Raw genomic sequence first — 13,252 nt, 5'->3', positions numbered from 1 at the left:
AAGAAAGTTTTCATTCTAATTTATGAAAAATTAAGTTCTGAATAAAGGCAATTTTTGAAACGTTAAAGCATATTAGGAAGCTTTATACACAGTCTATAAGGTTTAAATGCAAACTTTGGTGAAGAATCAAGAACTTCGTTCTAAAGAAAAGTTTGCAGCTGTGAAATTTACAGAAACATAGACGGGCTTGTACTTTCTATTTGTAACAAGTTATTTGCTGCACTTGTCGGCAACGTTTTCAATGGATATAATTAAATTTTAATACACTAAATCCTTCTAATAGATCATGACATTACTAAATTCAACAAACAATTAAATCCCGTCTACTGTGAAATCTGAAGATTTGAGATCTACAGAAGAAAAAGCAATTGTATATTTCCATTTTATCACAAAGTAAGTTCTGTATGTAGAATGGCGTTTGACAAAATTGAAATAGTGTAAACGCCGTTTTTAATTTTTAAATGGCAATTTTATTGAAGAATTAAGAGCTCCATTCTGCAAAAAAATCTGTAGCTGTGAAATCTACAGAAGAACAGACAAGTTTATATTTGTAATTATTAACAAAATAATTTCTGCATGTTTAGGCAGAATTTTCGACAAATTTTATGCTATTTTGAACATATAAAATCTACAACAGAAGAAGTTGTGCATTTCTATTTTATGAAACAGTAAGAGTAACATACAAGTATAAAATAAGCATAATAATCTGTAAATGTCAGTTTTATAGAAGAAGGAAGAGGTTCCACTCTAGAGAATAATCTGAACATATTACACCTGTAGATAATTAACTAAATTTGCATTTCTAATTTTTGACAGGCATTTGTTGCCTATATTCCAAAAGACTTTTATTCAATTTTTAGACTGTAAACTTGCTCTATAATTTATGAAATTACTAACTTCAAGAAGGATTTATCAGCTCTTTGCTATAGGAATAACAGAAGATAAGAGACTTACAAGTTTAAATTTGCATTTCGGGTTTTGAAGATGTAAAATGTGTAGCAGCAAAGGAAGTTGTGCATTTCTATTTGATGAAAAAGTAAGTATAATATATAGGCAAATATAATAATTTTTAGAAATGCTCACTTTATAGACAAATCAAGAACCCAATTCTAGGGAAGGTTCTGAGGATAGAGAAGATCTACAGAAGATTAAATAAACTAGCATTTGTACTTTTCAACAAGCATTCCATTTGGCTTTTATTTCATATTCAGACTCTAATCTATTTTTATAATTCATAAGTTACATTCATATCTTTAATAAAGAATTAACAGCCCTGTGCTACATGAATATCTAAAGGTAGGAAACTTACAAGAGATGAAGCAAGAAGAAAGTTTTCATTCTAATTTACGAAAAATTAAGTTCAGCACATATGTGATTTTTGAGGCGTTTAAACAAATTGGAAAACTCTACACAATGTCAATAATCTTCAAATGATAACTTTATTGAGAAAACAGAGCCCAATTCTGAAGAAGAATCTGAAGCTACGAGACCTACGAAGAATGAACATACTTGCATTTACGACTGTTCACAACTTAATTCCTGCTTGCATGGGCAATAATTTCGATGAGTTTTAGGAGTTATTGAAACTAGAAATTCCCTCTAAAGTAAATTAAATCAAGATTTAACTAATATTTAAGTTTGTGTTAGTGATTTTGAAGATGTAAAATCTACAGCAGAAGATGTACATTTCCATTATGAAAAAGTAAGTGCAATATATAAACATAGTATATGTATATATAAGTATAATAATTTTTATATGTTAACTTTATAGAGAAATGAAGAGCTCCACTCTAGAGGGGAATCTGAAGGCACGACATCTACAAAAGATTGAAAAAACTGGCATTTCTACTTTTCAATAATTCTTTGATGACTTCATTCCAAAGGGCTTTGATTTCATTTTCAAATTTTAAAGTTCCTCCATAAGTCTTGAAGTTACTCGCTTTACAGAGGAACTAACAGCTTTTTTTCTCTAGGAACATCTGAAGATGGAAGGAATAATAAAATTTTGTATGTAGGAAAATTTTTTGTGAACGTTTGACTAAGTTGATATGCTTGAGGCTTCATTTATTATCTTAATTTGCTCACTTTATGCAAAAATTCGAAAATTTATAGTAGAGATTTACATGAGAAAAGACAAGCTAACATTTCCAATTTTTAATAAATTAATTTCTCCATGTGTTGCTGACATATCCAATAACTTCAACTTAATTTTAACATTTCGCTTTGTTTGTATTTTGTGAAATTACTAAATTTAGAGAAAAATTAACAATTGCTTTTTACAAAGAAAACTGAAGATTTGAGTTCCACAAAGAAAGAACTAACTTTGCACTTGTAATTTATGAAAAAGTAAGTTCTGTACTTGTGTGTGTATCTGAGCAGCACAGCACAGATTTGCAAGAAAGTTATACAATAAAAGTCCAATAAAAGATAAATCAATCAATTTTTTTCATCATTATGACTTTTATTGTTACTGACAATCTTCATTGATCTGCAATATTTGTTTTTAATAAAGACTCCCACACTACAACAAGCAACATTTTTATTTCCTTAATGCAGCAAATAAATCCTCCACAGACACTCGACTGGAGAAAGTAAATATAATGTACATTTTTTCTTTATGAGCTTTATAGTAATTATAGTTTTCAACTTCTTAATACGGGGTGTTCGGAAACCGAAGTTTTGTACTGCGGTGGAGGTTATATAAAGAAAAAGACCTCAGTTTTTGAGATATTAACTTTTAATGTTATATAGTCACTAGTCTTGTAATGGATGTAAAGTCTTGATCTGAATTGAACTAGTTGTGAATCTATAATTATGGGGATAACTAGAAGCATTTGCAACAAGAACACGTCAGTATCATTGGCGATGTAACTAGGAAGAGAACTACTATAGTTAAAATACATAATTTGTTCAGTTTAGGTGATCAGACAATATTTGTCGAAAGACAAAGTTCGTTTGTGTTTGAGTTTTAATGCGATGTAATTAGTTTAATTAAAGGTTTGATTACAGGTGTAGTAACTGCTTATAATTGAGGGTTCCACTATTTTTTTTTGGTAATCACTTTGACCTAGATCGCTTGGCACCAATGGTTTTCATGGTACAATCGGCAGGCAGTTCCTCGCTCGGCTGATTTCGTTAGCATGACTCACATGCAGGGCGTTCAGGAACGGAGTATTGCACGGTAACAGATATTTTATCGACGTAGTGGACTTGGAACTGGAGGGATTTAAATGGAAGAAGTGAAGTTACTTCATAAGAACCTATTGAGAACAGGAAGTAGCGCGCCATCGGCCAGGCCAAGTTAGGACAATTGTAATAATTTGTTGGTGCAATGATAGAGTGGTGAGTAATATTTTGTTTTCTGAACAATTTGGCTGAAGTGCAAACATTACATTCTTTGTTTGATTCATAAATCATCAGATACGACCACTCATAGATCAAATGTTATGAGTTTGAAAGAGTTTTTGAATGAAACTACAAATGACGAATTAATCGCATGGGGGCTTCCATTAAAGACACCTCTACGATTCCTACAGCAGGTTTGATTTTTTTGTTAGTTTGAAGGATTTTAACACAACAAAGTATTTGTATAAGTATTTTCTCGAATCAAGTTTATATGTAGTTTCAAGGTTTGCGAGTATTGGCGACATACTAGAATAGGTGAGTAATGTATATTGATCACTAGATATTTTTCCATAGCTTAAATCATGATAAATTATTGCGGCGCTGTTATGTTAATGGAGTTCTGAATGTATGTGTTATGGGTGAACATTTCTAATGTTCCGTATCCATGCCACTCAATGTGATCCGTGTTCTTATAGTGCTTTGATAATTCTTTTAAGGTATAGTGATTTAAGAACAAATGTCGGACCTGGGAACGTTAAACTAGTTTCACGTATACCGGTTAATGCAATGCATTTCAAGAAATCATTAACTATTTGGCTGCTTGAGCGTACGAAAATTTAGTCAGGTCATCTTGCATAGTTGTTTCTTTAATAACTTTTAATAATTATCTTAATATCGCTGTTGATGTTTGAACATATATGATTTTGCTTAATCCCATTGTACCTGCGTATATACAGTGGCGGCAAAAAATATTTGCACACCGCGATTTTCGCGATTTCTAAGTTTATTGTTGTAAATTAAAATAAAACACTTTACATATAAAGAGTATATTAAATAATTATATGGTCTTTGTCAACCAAAAGTTTATACAAATTGAATATTAGTGGAAAAAAAAGAAATGATTAAAACCGCTTGGAATAAAGTATTTGCACACTGCAACTGGCTTGAATTTTTAAGGCTTACAAAGCTTTAATATTTAGTAAAAAGTCCATTTGTATCAATTATTGCTTGTAAGCGTCTTGGCATAGAATGGACCAATATTTGTATAGAGTTGCAATCAATTCTTTCTCATTCTTCAGCTAATATATCTTTAATTTGATCGCGTCCTGAAATTGTATGTTTCCTGATTCTTTGATCTAAATGGTGCCATAAGTTTCCAATTATATTAATTTTAGGAGATTGTGGTGGTGTATGCAATTCTGCCAACATTATATAATAGCCATTCCTTGGTTTTTTTGGCAGTATGTTTTGGATCATTGTCCTGTTGGAATATATATTTATTTTCAATGTCCATTTTGACAGCACTTTGCCTTGAGTTACTTCGGAGTATGTTGATGTAACTTGTCGCATTTAAATTCCCTTCTATTGGAACAAGCATACCCACCCCATGGTAGGAAACACAGCCCCACACCACAATATGTCCACCACCATGTTTCACTGAAACTCGAACATTTTCTTTCTTTAATTCTTCATTGCGTTTTCGCCAGATTGTTTTCCTACCATCTAAACCAAACAAATTGAACTTGCTCTCGTCTGAAAAGATGACATTTTTCCAAAAAGTTATCGGCTTGCTGATATATTCCTTTGCAAAGGCCAGGCGCCTTTTCGGTTTGCTTCACTGATGTATGGTTTTCTCCGAGGAACTGTACCATAGAGGCCTTCCGAATTCAAAGAATTTCTTATGGTTCTTTCACTAACCTGGACTCCAGTACTAGTTCGTACCATATTTGCTAAGGTTGATGCGCTTATGATAGGATTTTTGAGAGCTTCATTTTTTATTTTCCTCTGTGTTCTCAAATTAAGCTTCCGTGGACGTCCTTTGCGAATCTTATTTTCGGTTGTACCTCGCTCCTCATATCTTTTGATAATGTATCGGACAGTGAGAAAGTTTAACTGAAGGTAGTCGGTAATTTTCCGACAAGAATTTCCCTGATTTCTAAGTAAAATCACGTTTGCTTGTACCAGCACTTAGTTCTCTTGTTTTCACCATGTTTGCGAACTGAATTATTTTTAAAACTACCTATAAGTTATTTGAAACATCGAGAAATATTTTAGTGATATTGATGGAAAAAAGAAATTTTTAATACACCAATAAACAGATAAAAAAATCCGAGCAGTTGCAGTGTGCAAATACTTTATTCCAAGCGGTTTTAATCATTTCTTTTTTTTCCCTCTAATATTCAATTTGTATAAACTTTTGGTTGACAGAGACCATATAATTATTTAATATACTCTTTATATATAAAGTGTTTTTTTTAATTTATAACAAAACTTAGAAATCGCTAAAATCGCGGTGTGCAAATACTTTTTGCCGCCACTGTATGTATTTGTATGTAACCAGAATGACTAGACATAGCTCAGTTGTGGTTGTCCTCAAGTAGTTTTTTAATTTTTTATTTAGTTTTTTTTATGATATTATGATTATTAATCAACATAACTGGAATTATCCCGAAAATAAACTAGATGTTTTTCTTTTAAAATATATTGCAGGAATACTATTTTTTTTGTCTTTCACTTTTAGATTTTATATTTGATTGAATGTTATTTCTTTATGTATATTTGAACTTGATATGATTTACATCAGCGATTAAAGTGTCTGACTCGTGTGTGCTTGATAAATTTTCGTAGTAATCATTAGATGAAGTCTTTAGAATAGAAGAATGCATTGGAAAAATCGAAGGAGATATTCGTTTCAGACGTTTCAATTTCTGTTACTTGATACTACATTAATATTTATGGAATTAATATTTTGGATGTTTTTCCAATTTGAAATTACGACGTAAAAGTCAGCTGAAATATCTCATTTTCTGATCTGATTTCGTCTGTCAAAGAGATTATTATCAAACTAAAACATTTAAACAAAGGCGCATTTCATAATGGAGATTGATGGAAATTTTTGATAAGGCTTTGATAATCCTTATCTTAAAATTAAGGACGTTTACTATATATTTTCTATACTTTGTAAAATTGATATGAAATAGTATATGAAATGACAAGTGATGAAAGTAACTCCCTCTGTAAGAACAGAAAATATTGCGCATGTGCCGAAGGCGAGAAAGTCGACTTCGCGAGTGTTACTGACAGCTTCTTTTCAGTCTCAGTCGATGCGTTCTTTGATATATACGAAAGTAATTCGGTAATGATCCTTATTAATGCATTACTTCTTTAAATTTAGTAGTTTGGAGTGTTTCCTGAGTGTATGTTTCGAAGGTGTTTATCTGCATTTTAACTGTGCAAAGTGGCCGACTAAACCAAACATGAACTTAATAATCACATTTCAAAAACCCTGAGTTTGCGTGTTCTCTAAGAAACTGTTTCGAAAAACTAAAGCCAACCATCTTTTTAACAGTAATTAAGGTTTGTGACGATTAAAAAATTTGAAGGAAACTAATAATACACGTGAATGACGAGACAAATGGGACAGTTGTCACGTCATGCGGAACCAACAAAAACGAGGGTAGCAATAAAAACTTTTATTACTAAGTTTTGATCTCTTGCTAAAATGTATGCGAACGTTTGAATTTCATTTGGTGGAAATTATTGCTGTGCAGCCATATTAATTAAAAATTTCCTCATTTTCAGCAGTCTTCTATCATAATAGTAATTTATTTCGGAACCCTTGATTATTCGTTGGCGCCGCCACTGAACGTCATACTGCACTGTTGCCACGTTGTTTCTGTGCTTGTAAAAGAGCGAATTCCAGCTTTCATCCAATAATTTGAAAAGAAAAGGAGCCCATATTTCTGTGGGAGATGTACGTAACTGTTATTCTTATATATCTTTCAAACATTACGTACTATATTTTTGTGTTTTTAACCTATAGCTGCAGCATGAATGTGGCTCTGTCACGTGTTGCACGAGGAGAAGGTATGTCAAAGCAAGGTGACCAGTCTTCACTTTTTGGCTTCAATTGCTGTTAGTGAAGTACTTTTTGGCTACACGCATGAAGAAGGTATGTATTTTATCCTTAATTTTGTTCCCGAAAAATTACAATACTTACTTGGGTTACTTGGAAATATCGATTCTCTCAACGTTACAATAAGATAATGGCGTTTATGAATTTTTGTTTTGGAATCTATATACATAAGTGTACATTTATAGAGGTTTTTGTCTATTTTTCCATTCATATTACTGTTGATAATCATCATTATTGTGTTTATAAAACCAGTGCCAGTAGCATAGGCAGAAGAACCTATGCATTTTTGAATACAGCTGATAGCTGAGTGAAATGTAGGGTCAATCACAAATTTTTAGTATGTTTCAAACATCAGTGCAACTATTCACACACAAGTAACTCATCCTGTGAATTAGCATTTTATATTTATTGACGTTAAAATTGAAAATAGAGATGTTTCTTTGCATCATTATTAACGCTACTTAAAACTGCTGTAAGTACATCTGATAGGTGTATAAAATTAACATAATAGTTTGTAAGAGTTGATGATGAATTATTATTTAAAACTTAATCTGCATATTTTTTCATTTCATAGAAATCTTCATCATAGTTCTAGTCACTTCTTTGCTTTTTAAAGGGCTTTTTAAAGCGTTGAAAACTTAAAGATCTTGATGAAATAAAATCCATAAATTTGCCGGACCAATGAGCATCACATTCCTTTCAACAAATTAAGCTGATTTCATAATTCTTGGTCAACTTCTGAAATTTTAATGAAAAAACCCGACTTCCCACGAATTTTCTTTATTATCAGAGTTTTTTTGAGTCAGATATCTCAGCACAGCGCAATTAAATTTACACCGAATTAATACGAACTAATAATTATTCCAATTCAGTAACAAATGTTGCTTTTACAGCAATTCATAGAAGTAATTCACTGAAATTGACAGGAACCAAAGGATCCGTCCACCAATTACTACTCATGAAACGAAACGAAATTATGCACATTATTTATAATTTAGAAATACCTGCGATATAACAAGAGTTTGCCATTGTACCATCACTACATTAGCGATGAATTAATGCAACTACTTTTTTTCCTAGACATAAAAGCGGTATTTTACATGCATGTTCAGAGGTAAATAATGATGCAGTTATAATCCTTTTCAAAGAAAATAAGCCTATGTGAAAAACTGTCTGCAATTCTTGTAAAAGTGACAACTTTCTGTAAGCTTTAACGTCGCAAAATTCATTTTTCAACTAAAACTATGTTTCATTCATAGATCCGGTCGGAATATCTGTTACTCCAAAACGAGGGGAAGTATGAGATCAGGAAGATATTGCTGTGGAGTTGTGTGTTTCTGTATAGATATTCAAAATCTACACAAATGATATTATTAATTATGAATTGCCTGATAAATAATAAGTTTAGTTTGTATTATTCGGAAATTAGAATCTTGGTTTCTGATGCTTGCTCATCGATTCGCATGGTCGGCCGAAGAATTAATGCCTTTTTTGTTACATATACAACATGTTATTCCAAAGATGTTGACATTTTTGAAAGGTTTACAGTATTGTTTTCTAAACAAGAAAATGGTTTGCTCATCCTTGAAATCAACTTCCATGTCTTCATGGGGCAAACATTAATCTCAGAATTAAAAAATTTAACTGAAAGTGCATATTCCCTGACAAATCATAAGGAAACAAAAAAATTAGAAAAAATTGTTGTTTTCTAAAAATTGAAGTACTTAAAAATAATTATGGGCTAATGCAACCCGTTTGACTTATGCCTTAATAAAGCTGTACTATGTAATGGAAATTAAGGAACATTTGTGATAATGAATAAGATGAGAAGATGAAAGAATAAGTGTTTTCATATCTTATAACGAAACATCTACGTACGTAAACGTAGTTTTTAATATGGTGCAACATTGTTGGGAAAGAACATATTAAGTGACAAACGAAGAGACGAGGTCCTACCACAATACCAGGTAATATTGCGCATGAGCAGTAGACGAGAGCGTCAACCATTACGGTGCTGCCCGTTATTGGTCTTGTTTGCTAAGTTTACACTGCGAAGGTGTGTATTAGGTTTCGACCTCTATAGAATGGCCGACCAGATCTCCCATGAATGACCTCTCTAACTGCAAATATAAACAAAACATTTCAAGAAAATTAGTCATTTACGTGAATAATGATATAACCGGAGCAAACGTCAACTGTTTTGCACTGCAAAAGCAACCAAATCTAAGGCAATAGTGATTTCTTTTTTTCGCAGTCTTAATACTCAGTGTCTTTAGTTTTTAACAGCCCTTTACCAATAAAGTAAATTCTTTCGCAGGTATATGGTGGATTACTAAACGTTATGCCGCATTCGTCCCATGTCGTCTTGTTTCCGTTGTTCGTGTACGATCATCCGCAGAAAAGCTTCGATCCAATACTCCGAAGAACGTTGACAAGACAGTGGGCCTCTATAACTTCTTAGTTTTCTGAGAGAAGTAGGTAAATGTAATTTCTTAAGTGTTATATTTTTAAGATATTATTACACTTCTGTCCGACATGGTTTGTATTTTTAACATATAAATGCAATATTAAATTCAAATCCATCACGGATTGTAAGAAGCAAACATAAAAAAATGCAATAACTCTGACCACTTTGGATTCGGGTGATATTAGTTAGACAATTTATAGCTACATGTACAAAAAAATATATATTTTATATCTGATTTTCTCCAAGAAAATTAAAATATTGGTGTTGGTTACTTGTAAACACTGTCTGTCCCCAGTGTCACCGCAAGATAACGTGTAGGCATGCTTGTTTCATAATCAGGACCGGTTTTTTACAGGGTTTGATATTGGTAATAAGCCATAGTACGTATTTCCAATTATTTCAATAACTTTTAAGCAGGTTTGCAACTCTAAACCTCGTATAAAATGCATGAAATTGTTACATTTGACAAAAAACTATTGTCTCTCTCTGTTACAATCATTTCTTAATGGAAAATGTGAAAATATGAAATCTACAAAAGAAAAAATAGCTTTTGCCTTTTCAATTTACGACCAAGTAAATTCTGTAATCAGAAGAACAAAGAAGAATCGACAGACTTGCATTTTTAATTTCTATCAAATTCATTCCTGCCCGTAAAGGCAACATTTCTAATGCTTTGATATAACTTTTTAATGTTCTAAGCTCTCTTTTTAACTCATGAAATTACTAAATTCAACGAATAATTTACAACTCCTGTCTATAATGAAGTCTGAAGTTCTACAGAAAATCTACAGAAGAAAAAACAATTTTACATTTCCATTTTATGATAAAGGAAGTTTTGTATGTAGGACATTTTTACTGTGAAGATTTGAAAAAATTTAGATGTTCTGAACACCGATTATAATTTTCAAATGCCAATTTGATAGAGAAGTCAAGAAACACATTCTACAGGAAAATTTGAAACAGTAAGATTTACAGAAAAATAGACATATTTGTATCTACAATTTTTAACAGAATAATTCCTGCATTTATAGGCAATAATTTCACTGAATTCTAGGATTTATTGAAACTAGGAATTACCTCTGCAATTTATCAAACTGCAAAATATAATGAATATTTAAGTTGTATTCAAAATGTTGAAGTTGAAAAATCTACAGCAGGAGAAGAAGTTGTGCCTTTTTATTTAATGAAAGAGTATGTATAATATGAATGTAAGTAAAAATGTAATAATTTTGAAATACTAATTCTATAGAGGTATCAAGAGCTCCATACTAGAACAAAATCTGAACTTACGATATCTGTAGTAGATTAAATAAATGTGCATTGTTAATTTTTGTACTTATCTGCTGACTACATTCCAAAAGATTTTTACTTAATTTTCGGATTCTAAAGTTCCTTTATAATTCATAAAGTAGGTAGCTTTAAAGAAGAACGAAGAGTTCTCTTCTATAAGAATATGTGGCTGTGGGAAACTTCCAAAAGGAGAATCAAGAAGCAACTTTTCATTTTAATTAGTGAAAAATTAAGTTCTTTACGTAGGCAATTTTTGAAACGTTTAAACAAATTAAATATGTCACCTATAATCTTTAAATGCTAACTTTATACAGCAAACAAGATCTCCATTCTGAAGAAGCATCTGAAGCAACGAAGCCTACAGAAGAATATGCGTGCCTGCATTTATAACTGTTAAAAAATAAATTTCTGCATGTATGGATAACAATTTCAAACATTTTTACTAATCATTACAACTTGCAAATCCTTTCATAATTTATCAAAGTGCAAAATTTAATGAAGAGTCAAATTTGTCTTGGAGGGTTTTGAAGATGTGAGATCTACAAGAGAAGAAGTTGTGCCCTACTATTTTATGAAATAGTAAGTATAATATATTTATAAATACAAACACATAACATAAGTATAATAATGTTTAAATGCTAATTTCATAGAAAAATCAAGAACTTCACTCTAGAGAAAAGTCTGGATAAATGACACCTGAAGAAGTTATATAAATTTCATTTCAAATGTTTAAAAAGCATCTGCTGGGTACATTCCAAATGACTTTTATTGAATTTTCAAATTTTAAACTTCCTCAATAATTCATAAAATTTCTAACTTTAAAATGAAATTAAGTGCTCTTTTATCTAAGGATAACTGGAAATGGGAGACTACGAAAAGAAAATCAAGAAGCAACTTTTCATTCTAACCAGTAAAAAAGTAAGTTCTTTATGTAGAAAATTTTTGAGATGTTTAAGCAAATTAGATAGCTGATATGTGGTCCAAAATCTTTAAATCCTATCTCTATAGAACAATCAAGAGCTCTATTCTAAAGAAGAATCTGATGCTACGAAATTTACAGAAGAATGGACATGCTTGCATTTCCAATTGTTAACAAATTAATTCCTGCATGTTTACCCAGCCGTTTCAAACACGTTTAGCAATTGTTGGAAATCCCAAATTCATTTATAATTCATCAAATTGCAAAATTTAATGAAGAATTAAATTTGTCTTGGGGGATTTTGAAGATATAAGATCTACCACAGAAAAATTTGTGAACTTCTATTTTATGGAACAATAAGTATATATAAATACAAAAATATAATATAAGAATAATAATATTTAAATCCTAATTTCGAATAAAAATCAAGAGTTTCATTCTAAAGAATCACCTGAATATACGACACCTGCAAAAGATTAAATAAATTTAATTTCTAATTTTTCAGAAGCATGTAGCAAGTTCAAACGGCTTTTATTTAATTTTTAGATTTCAAGCTTTCTCTATACTTCATAAAATTACTAACTTTAACGAGAAATTAATAGGTCTTCGCTATAGGAATGTTTGAAGATGGGGAATCTACAACAGATCAAGCAAGAAGAAACTTTTTATTCGAATATACAAAAAATTTAGTTTTTATGCATGCAATTTTTGAGACTTAAGCAAATCAGAAAGTTTTACACACTGTTCATAATTTTTAAATGAAAACTTTATACAGGTATCAAGAGCTCTATTCCAGAGGAAAATCTGAAGCTACGACATCTATAAAAGAACAAAGACAATAATATTTACAATTTTTAACAAATTAATTCCTAAGTATTAGGCAACATTTCTTGTAATTTTGGTTCAATTTTGTTACTCAAAGCTCTATAATTCATGCAATTACTAAGATCAACAACTAACTTAAACTTTCTGTGTATAATGAAATCTGAAGATTTGAGATCCACGAAAGAACAATTTTATATTTCTATTTTATAACAAAGGTCTTAATGTAGGAATTTTTCCCCGATAGCGTTTGAGAAAGTTCAAGTGCTCTAAATACCGTTTATAATCTTTAAAAGTTAAATTTATAGAAAAATGAAGAGCTACATTTTGAAGAAAAAACTGAAGCTAGGAAGTCTACACAAAAAAGGGACATATTTGTTTTTACAACTGTTAACAAATTAATTTCTGCATGTTGTGGCAAAATTTTCAATAACTTTTATGCAGTTTCTAAACTCCTGCAATTTTTAAAAGTACAAATTTTATGAATATTTAA

This window comes from Euwallacea fornicatus, chromosome 7 (genome assembly GCF_040115645.1).
Source record: "Euwallacea fornicatus isolate EFF26 chromosome 7, ASM4011564v1, whole genome shotgun sequence".
Classification (NCBI taxonomy): Eukaryota; Metazoa; Arthropoda; class Insecta; order Coleoptera; family Curculionidae; genus Euwallacea; species Euwallacea fornicatus.
This window is presented reverse-complemented; position numbering follows the sequence as displayed.